Genomic DNA, 10,638 nt, shown 5'->3' on the forward strand with positions numbered 1-10,638 from the left:
CTTAACTTCTAGTCCCTTGCTGGTCCTGCTAATGGAAGTTTTTTAAGTTGAAATATAAAGACTCTAGGGGTCAGCAGATGTGGTGGTTAAGAATGCTGGACTCCCACATGGCTGACCATGGTTCAAGTCCTGGATCTGGCAGCTTGCTTTCTCACTTTACCTTTCTTTCTCTCCTCTCTCTCATTTACTCACTTTATCACTCTCTGGTCAAATTTAAATAAATAAATAAAGTTAAATAAAAAAAGATAAATGTAAGGACTCTAAGTAACAACATGAAAACATATAAAATATAAAATTCCCTATAAAGATAATAATTTAGTCAAATGTATAATGCACTAATGCTAAAATGTTTAGGTATATCACTTAATTTTAGTGATAAAATCTCGCCTGTGCCTGCCCCAGAGCCAGTGGTTCTCGAAACACCCAGAGTTCTGCAAGGCGCACTGCAAACTGATGGAGCAGATGTGGGCAGAGCTATAATGACCAGGCTGGGGCTGGGGCTGTTGCTGCTGGCACTGCTCCTACCCACATAGATTTATTCAAATCAAACACTTCCAAGTAACACCTCCCAGGATACCTCGGCTGCCCCAAATCCAGCCAATGCCACCACCAAGGCCGCTGGCAATGCCCTGCAGTCAACTGCCTGTCTCCTTGTGATCTCACTTTCTCTTCTACACCTCTATGGTTAAGAGATGCAGGCCAAGAAATATCTACACTTCCCCATCTTCTAAACCCAATCCAAATGGCATCTAGAAGTCCAGTGTGGCAAAACAAAACAAAACAGGCCTTCATCGAATCTACTAATTTCACACCTTATTTTATCGACACAGAAGATGTTGTGAATACCAGATTTGATTGGTTGAAGAACATGTGAAGTACTTGACCAGATGATAAATGCCAAGATTAAACCTGCTGGACTTTTGTGTACAAGATGAAGGGATAACACTCGGAATTAGTTAAGGTATGATTTCCTTAAATGTGGCTTAAGAAATATGGACATGTGAAACTCTACCCTGAAATTAAGAGTAGATTTTATTTTACTTAGAGATAAAGAGTGGGATGTAGAACAGAGATTCAGTTTTCATTTGGTTCATTAAATCCATAAGGCCATAAAACAATTACATACTGTGAAAAGTTTCCATGACTCTATTTATAAATACAATAGAAGGAACTTCCAGGTGTTACTGTAAATCCTCAGCGTATCGTTTCAGCAGTACTAATTTAATGCCGATACACTCTAGATAAAATTTCACGTTGTAAAGCTATCACTGTTTTCAGGGGAACTGAGCTGTTTTCCTCTGAGGCGTTGGGTTCGACATTGCATTTGATCATTTATGTAGTAGGAGAGATGTACCAGGGAAATGATGCATTGAAATCTACCCCCAAATCCAAGCATATTGGGTAAAGATTACTTTAAAGTAATAAAGTCAAATGGTAGACATTTTCTATCACTTGTTTTTATTGGACAAGAGCACCAGATTCATTTAGTTAAACTATTTTTTTTTAGTTAAACTATTTTAAAAGAGTAGAATTGCATTGACCTTAACCAATTTAAAAATACTGCTTTTTATTTCTGCATATGTTGAATTTCTGCATTTTTTACATAAAAAAATGTTTTGAAGGTAGAATTACAAATCTTGAAATTAAAAAGGTAAATATGTGAAGGAGCAAGAATTGTAAATCAGGTATTTAGGAAGTGAGGAGTGGAAGCTAACTCACATAAAATTCACAGAAACTCTTATCCTCTTTCTGTAAATACTTTTTTTTTTCTTAACCTATGGATCAGAATAGCCACATTTGGAACACTTGCTGTTATCAGTCAATATTTTTAGATAGTTAGAACCTCAAGTGAGCTTGACTCCACAAAGTCTTTTCCAACAGCCTCAACACAGAAACCTTTATAAAAATGCATGCCCCTGAAGTATTTTATTCGCACGGTCACACGCTGATGCTAAGGATCTGTTTCAGGACCTAGTATGGCCACAAAGTCATTTTCCCTCATCTTTAGAAACATGTAGGAGAAAAACCAGGCTGAGCAGATCCGAAGCCACTGTGTGTGAATGAACGGTCCCCTTTGCTTCATACCTGAATGCCGTCCATCTAGTTTGGATTGTATATTGTATTGTGTATTTATGCTTTGATTCTTAGTAACTTCCCATGTTCTGGAATTGATTTGCATTTAACACAAACTATAAATAAAGAGAAACGAAGTCTAAAAAAAATTATGATGTTTCACTTTTACCTTGATAATTGTTTTTCTTAAAATTACCCCACAAAAGAGAATATCTCTGTTCAGACTTCAAATACTAGCACAATAATGCTACTCACTTCATTAAAACTAGGACACTTTAACCTCACAGAAAACCTTGCAAAAAATGAACAGATTTGCTATATATAATTTCTATTGAGATGATAAACAATACCTTTTATTTAAATTGCCAGAGGATGCATGTGGGAGAGAGAAAAGAAAGAAAGCACTTGATGAGTTTTGGTCACTCGGCAATCGTTTTTACTGCATTTTGCCATTCTGTCATAGGCACCGAGCATGTTTTCCAAGCCACCAGGACTGGAGCTCAAACCATGACCAACCATGTAGGATACAGCTCCCTATGCACAGGGCTCAACTACTGTGCTACATGGCCAGACCTAAACAATGCCCTTTTATATTTGAATAGTTATTGACCATGCTGGGCCTTTGAAGAGTAAAAAAGAAAAAGAAAATTCTGAAATAAAGTCTAAAAAGATAATTCAAGGTGAAATACATATTTCTTAAAAATGTAGGGTTACTGGAGAGTTTTGCTGAATGTTGTGAGCTGGGGAATTGGTAAGACATGTGTAAGACATGTTCTGAAAGCAAATTAGACTTTTGTTGAGAAGCTGCTGGACATTTGATTAACTTTCTTTTATAGGACAAAAGGCTACCATTTAATGTGAAATCCTCAGGAGGCTATTCAGAATTGAGTGATCTAAGGCAGTAATATTTCTTCCATTTGAATTCCATTTGAGTGTATTGATTCTTTCATCTGAGAAATAAACAATCAAGAAGAAACAGGAAGCAGCTGGAGAGGCAGTAACCTGGGTCTTTCAGTCGTCAGTCTAAATCACAGGAAAGGATACAGTCTAAATTACTTCCATTCATATATGCTTCTAGGCTGTTCCTTACATGAAAAATTACTTATCTTCTAACTCTTTTTTCTGTCTTTCATCAAGCGAAGAAAAAAAAACCCAGTAACTAGCAATAAAGAAAATTGTACTAAACAAGTGGGGAAAAAAAATTTCCCAGGAGACCAGCTAAATGAAAATATATAGGGTTTTGTAATCAGCATGAGCTAAGAATGATGTTCTTATTATCCATGAAATGGTTTTTTGGGCTCTGCAGGCCTGGAATGCCAGCACTTTCTAAAAATGCATAGTTGTAGGGAAGACAGCTGTGATTAATGATTTATCAGCACCCCAGGTATATGGAACATGAAGTTCAGTTGCGTTTCTATTTACAAAACAAAATATATCTAGCAATAAATAATGCCTTCAACCTTGATTTTTTCTCTAAATGAATCCTATTCATTAATCAAACTAAACCGTTATTCTAAACCCCAAAGGCTGACTATGCTGCAGAAGTTGCCAAATGCAGTGAGGAAAAGTTGATGTGTGATTGTGGTGGTGAAAAGAAGGATGGTCTTTTTTTTTCCTTTATTTTTTTCAATGCTTGCTGTTTAAAACACATTCAAATTCATAATTTTATTTATTGTTGTTCAAATAGGTGCTGATATGCAAAGGGCCACACTCCAGAGAAACTTTTGTACAAAGCCAATGTGTCCACTTCTGAGCCTGTGAAGAGAGATGAGGGGCTGGGAATCCACCTTAGAAAAGAACAACCCAGTCGAGGACACAGGAAAAGCCTCACTCTGGCAGCAACTAAAGGGACTTTTTGAAATCTTCAATCACATTTTCTTGGCTGCCTCAGACATCTCAGTGGTCGCCATCACATTATATATTTTCATTCTCTCCTAAATTCTAGTTTTATCCCTTTCCCCTAGGAACTGTTCTCTGTAGTATAAGAAATCCACAATAATCAAGTTATAAATATTTAACCACTTTAAGATCCATTGACTTTAACATGCAAAAATAACCTTGAATATTTTTTATCTCTTGGTCCAGTCATTTAACTTTTAGTAATCTATTCTGAAAGAATAATCTAACTTAAGGCTGAAAAGTTAGTGTGTATGTGTGTGGCTCAAGGTGTTTTCCACAGAAATATATATAGAGAAAAAATGTAAACACAATAATTGCAAATCTTTGAAAACTTTAAATCAGGAGACCAGCAGTTGGCATGGTGGTTAAGGCACTAGATTCCCACAGGGGCAACCATAATTTGAGTCCCAGACCTGGTGGCTTGAAAATCATGGTGGGCATCTATGCATGCATGCCCAAAATCCTGAGAGGAGAATGGAGAAGAAGGAATTGCAATCTGGCCATCCCCCTTGCTGGTGGTGAGGGTGATTTCTCATTTTCCCTCTCTGTCTTTCTCTGTTTCTCTCTGGGGAGAGTACATGCCCTATGGCAAAAACCTAAAAAAAGAAAAAAAGAAAAAGAAAAATTTAATCCTTTTTTTTAAAAAATTTAAAACAATCATATGATAGAATATTAAACCTAGAAATATTTTAGATTTATTTGGAAAAAGATGGTTTTGTTTTTATTTTAACTGTTAAAATCCAGAATATAAAACTGTATGCTACAAAATTGTGCGCCTTACTTAAATCAACTGCTTGGAAAGAAGTCTGTTTCCTATAGAAACGACGCTGCGGCGGCATTCAAGTTTCCAGGTGATTTCCCCAAAACCCATTAACCCCAGACTGAGGCTGAACACCAGTCAGCCCGAGTTCAGGTCCCAGGGACAGCGTATCTGAGATCCATGGCGGGCTGGGGCTGGGGAAGGATCGTGGCATCAAGACTCTGTTTCTCTGTCTCATCTTTCTCGCTCATGAAAGAAATAAGTAAAGTGAAAAGGAAAAGAAGAACATTAGACAGCATCATATTTTCTTTACAGCCTGACTGGATCTCAGCCCTAGTGGCCATTCAGCAGGGCAGTGTTAGGCTGGGCGAGATTCGCACAGCTCGGTTTATAAGCCCTGCCGCGCCCTCCCAAGTGCCCAGAGCTGCGGTGGGAGTAGAACTTGTCCTGAAACCGCAAACATGAACGCGTGTGGGGTGTATGTGATAAACCAGCAGTTTGTACAGGAGGGTGGCATTTCCTTAAAGCTGGGTAGAGAATAAACATCTAATTACTTTGTTCAACTTCGATCTGACTATATGGCTGAACACCTTGTATGCCCTTGAAAATTGAAAAGAAACGCAATCTTATTTATCTCCTCTCCAAATCCTTTGGTTTACATAAAAGTGTGGAAAGCTTATTTGGTGCCCAGAAAGCAAGCAAGTCACTGGGTGTCACAGGGACTGCGATCTTCACGGTCCAAGGCCTCATCGGAGGAGGCTGAGTGCCCACACTTGCTAGCACGGCTGTCTCATGGAGCACAGGTTTCCGGCTTCTGAAGAGAAGAGGGGTTTCCAGGAGGCCAGGAAGAGCCATGGCCTTCACTCAGTAGATGTCAGCCTGTGGGTTTGGGCCTGCAGCGTTGGTTCTGAAGGGAGACGTCTGGGTAGAAATGCCAGTTCTCCACTCTGGGACTGTGACCAGCATGCTACAACTTAAGCCCTCTCTGGTAACTTGAAGATTCTGCTCTGACCTCATAACAAAACACCCAGAGGCAAAGGTGCCTCAAGTCCCAGCCACCTCCTTTAAATAAGCGAGGAGAAAGAAGTAAAAACTGTAACTCTCAATCTTCCAGTACCCTCTACAGCTGTAAAACAAAACAAAACAAAAAGGCAATTCCTTAGTTAAGTAGTTCTCCCCTTTTATAAGGAATATTGTTAAAGCACAGTCCAGATTTATAAAGGATGAAGAAAATTGAGAACTCATCTGCTTCATAGCTCCCAACAAACCCTCACCCGAACCTCCCTGGTTGAAGAATTCAGGTGGCTTTATCCTGAAGGAGGAGCATGCTGAGAAATAAAGGTCAAGTATTCAGACGAGGCTGTTGCACATCTCCACAGAGTGAAGAAATGTGTGAACACCCCTGGAATTTCAATTACGTCTCTTTTCATAACAATTTTTATACTGATCAAGACGGAATCAGAGCATAACTTCCTTGCGGTAAAGAATTACAAATCAAGAAAACACAATACTGCCCCCCCATATACCCCATAAATGCTCATTTTTATCACATCATCTTATTTCGACTTTTTATGAGGGTTTGATTCTTGCAAAAAGTGGCAAGTCATCATTTTCATTCTTAAACCCAATTAAGTGTCACCGTTTCCAGATTTATCCTCTTGCTGCCCCAAATACTTCTAACACATTTCAGACCTGAAATTTTCTGAGCTGCTTCTTCTTTTCCAAGTCATTTTAAGAACCTGGCATTAAAACATAATTACATGACTGAAAAATACTTTTGAAGCCTTCTCAGTGTGACTTTTTTTAATAGTGAGGTTTCCGAATTGCATGCCTCAGAGGATGATTTCCTGAGCTGCGTATAATTCAAGAGCGTCTCTGAGGGCCCATTAGTCACCTTACAAAATTACATGAACTCTTACAAAATTACATGCCCCCCGGGGTAGCTACAACTTAGCAATAAATGAATGAATTATGCTTCATACAATCATATTAAGTTAATAACCAAGACTGTTGAGCAGTTTTTGTCTTCTGAGATTAAAGTCACAGTTACTGATATATATATGTATGTGTATATATACACATACAGATATGTATCTGTATATATATATATAAATGATAAATAAATATAAATATATAAGGTTCCTTTTTTATAGAATCAAAAAGAATTTAAAACCAAATGGAGAATCAGCCTTCAAGTTTTACTTGAGAAAATCTAGGCCACAGATCGATTGAGACCTTGATCAAGGTCACACGGCCTGGTTTCAGTGAAGCAGAAACAGGAATTGGACTCACGATTCTCCATGCTTTGCTCCAACTGCCAATTGTCAGTTTGAGCCAATTCTTGATTTCCCCCTGGCCAAAAAGCCAATCCATTACCTTCCATCACAAGATTGCCACCTCGTGGTGCTAGTGGTCATTGCAGATTATGCACTGGACTCGAAAGCTCAAGAAGAAATAGAATAACGCATTCATCTTTAACATTTATGAAGCCTGTTAGGTGATTTACTTATTTATTTATAATTGTCACAATACCTCAAGCTTAGATATTTTATCCTAGAAGAAGCGAGGCTCAGAGAGATGAAGAAAATTGCCCGAATTCACATCATTTTGCTTGAAGGTGTACTGGTTGGAACATATTCTCCCCTGAACCTGAGTCCCTGTCCTATAACTTTGATTCCCTTAACTCTAAGACATCATCTCCGATGTGTGATATTCCTTGGGCTGTGTGGCTGTTTAACGGAGATCCAGTAAGACACACCGACACTGTTAAGACAGGTGAGGGAGCAGCACACGCGATTTCCACTTGCACAACTAGTAGCACAGTGCGAGCCTGGAAACTCTCCAAGCTCTGCAAAGTGGAACCAAGGATCAGGTCAACTCCAGTGCAGGAAAAGCAAGGGATGGGGGGAAATGGAACCAAGTGGCATCCCTCGTGGCCCCAATTCTGCTATCTGAAGACAGCTCTGATCCTGGGTGTTTCAGTTCTAAGCCAAAAATTGTCCCTGTGAGGATTAAGCCAGTATGAGATAGGTGTTCTGTATCTTGTGCTAAAAAGTCCTGATACTCAGAGTTTTCCCTTTCTTGATTTCTTCTCTTTTCCAATTTTCATCTGTCAGCAAATCAGTATTTGCACTGGGCGTATGCGGACAAGGCACAGGTCTGTTTTCCAAAAACGATCATGTTATTCTTGCAGTTACAGTACTTATGAACACCAACAAAAAAATTTCAGAAAAAAAATTTAAGTTATTTCTTGAGAGAGAGAGACTTGTAATGAGGTTTTGTCAAACTCAGTCCTCCCCACAGCCTTCCAACCAATAAGGTTCACAGGCTCACTCTGCAGGCACACTCGAGGAGCTCAGAACAACCTGGAAACCGAACCCAAGCCCTTCCCAATGACTCCACAATTGCACAGCAGCTCCCTAGTGCCTGTGCCACTTTTAGAGCCTGAAAATCTTTAAATGTAATTTTAAAACTGTTTCCACATAAACTTTTTAAAAATCCCTTGAACAGTTTTTATTTCTCTTCCTAAATATCAACTTCTCAAGAGCAATCAGGAAGTTTAAAGTCTGAAACAATTATTCTTTCGTTGAGGCAAGAATGGAATAGAGCTTTGGGGTCTGTGAGAGTCTAGCCGTCTGTCCAGGATTCCTGTGTCATTATGGGGTGGAGTGTAGCAACTTTTATCCACAGAGACATATTCTCTTGAGAATAGCATGCATTTATTCCAGGCAAGGTCAAGGCCTATGGATATCTTGGGAAAAGCAGCCCTAAAGATTAAATTTGGAATTGTTGTTATTTGTTTTTGGATGATGGGAGAAACTAATTTCTTTTCTTAAAATTATTCATCCCTTTCTTAGTGTTCACAATAAGAAATGTATTACATGCAATTTTCTGAATCAAGTAACTTCCTGAGAGCTAAATTATTTATGATTTCAATTATGAAACAAATAACTTGATCCCAGAAGACAGAGCCATGGGTATAAGTTGTATTCCCAATGTTATTGACTACCAAGTTTTGGAGATTAAATACTGTCTGGTTTAAGGGTTAGTTTGCTAGCAGCCTGGCCAATGGCTGACCAAGCAACCTTCAGAGGCCTATCATAAAACTATTCAACCAAGATGTTTGATTGTTCTAAAAGTTTTTTGTTTGTTTGTAGTATTTGAGACTGCTATATAAATGAGAGAAAGATATTTTTCAAGTAATACATGGTGCAATGAATAGACATGAGAATCAAGTTCTTCTTTTTTTATTGATTTATTTCAGTGATGTTTTAAAACTATCCTGAAGATTATTGGCCAAAGAAGCTCTAGTTTGCAGGTTTCTCCCCTCCCCACACTGCCCCCTGGTTTTCAAGCTGTTCTCCAAGGAGCCTCAGAAGCAGCTGGAAGAGAGGACGTGAGGAGTCTATCAACAAAAATCTGGAGTTCGTGGATTCTGCTGCAAAAAGATTCTCACTCCCCAAAAGAGAAAAGAAATGCACAACGGTTACTGTGGGTGTTCCCAGCAACAAGCCTCAGGAATACTCCAAAATTTCTGGTAGGGCAGAAGCAGGAAATCTCGGCTAGCCATTCAAGAAGAAAACCAGAGTTCAACGGACTCTGCTGCTTTAAAAAAGCCTGCAAAGATTGTGGTGGCTAATTTGGGGAGGACAATCCCATTCCTTAAGTACTGTACCCGGTGGTGGTGGGGGTGGCCTAATCTTGAGTGCCACAGCAATGGCTCTGTCATTTACCTTCATATGGTCACTGTTCCCAAAGGATGCCCCACTACCAGGTGGGAGGATCAGAGGGTGCCAGTCCCAACTGCTCTCTTCAAAACCAGCTCATCTTTCTTGCCAAGTGAGGATATCTGTATTGAACGCAGATTACTGGTCTAGAAAACCCTGTGGGGAGTTCCTCTTTAAGAACCCCTCTCAAATCTTGTGCTAGATAAGCTCAGTGAGAATCATTGGGCTCTCGTAAAAGAAAGTTTAATAATGTTGGAGTGCAATGAGAATACACTTCTTCATTCTTTTGTACCCAGAAAGTTCTTTAGACCAAAGAAATGTACAAATATACAAAATTTCTCCCAATACTTGATCCATATCCTGAGAGACATCTGAAAGGATGTCTTTGGTAAAATGACAGAGTTTTATTGTACCCTCTGTTAATATCAGTGGAAACCATTGTTCCTGATTCAGTTGATCTTTATTCTCAGATTTCCTAATGGCGGGTCTGCCTGAGGATAAGATTTGCTTACTACCCCAGGACCAGCACTTCTGGAGCTTTCTTGGTCATTGGCAGACTTGCACAGAGTGGCACCAATCTGAGTCGTATGTTTTCAGCTGACGTCAAACAGGCAAGACTTTTCCTTCTCGTTCCAGGGCTTAGATTAGATGTAAGTGTTCTTTTTGCAGTCTACTTAATGTCGTTTCTTAGTTTTGTCCCATTTATTGCTGATTTTGCTGTATAAAACGCTTTCCATGCATAGCGTTAAAGTATTATCTAGTGTTCCTAAGCACAAAGAGAGTGTGCTGTGCCGTAGGGAGAGATATGTTTTAGATAAGCTTCATTCTGGCACGAGTTACAGGCGTGGGCCATGAACTCAGTGAAACAACATGTCTGTTAAATAAATTGTCTCTAAACAGAAACACGCTTTAAAACATGGTATGTATCCATAGTTTGACGAAACTGTTGTGACCAGAGATTTGCAAGATCTGAACAGTGTTTGTAGCGAATGTAACCTCCTGTAATAACAAGAACCAACAGTATGTATGTGATCACAGGGATACTACTCAAGTGACTTTCCGAAAGGACACCTGTGTCAAGGTGAGAAAGACTCCATCCAACATGGCAGGAGTGTGCCCAGCGATCTTTAAAAGGCAGAGCCTCTTCTTTTTTTTTTTTTTTTTTTTTTTTAAGGTTTT

At 39.1% G+C, this 10,638-nt stretch overlaps 1 pseudogene; it reads left to right on the top strand.

Moving 5' to 3' along the window:
• Positions 1-689, top strand: part of LOC102486382 (signal transducer CD24-like) — a 17,708-nt pseudogene extending 17,019 nt beyond the window's left edge.
• The last annotated feature ends 9,949 nt before the right edge of the window (positions 690-10,638 follow it).

Source organism: Tupaia chinensis, unplaced genomic scaffold (assembly GCF_000334495.1).
Source record: "Tupaia chinensis unplaced genomic scaffold, TupChi_1.0 Scaffold000097_1, whole genome shotgun sequence".
NCBI classification, from domain to species: domain Eukaryota; kingdom Metazoa; phylum Chordata; class Mammalia; order Scandentia; family Tupaiidae; genus Tupaia; species Tupaia belangeri.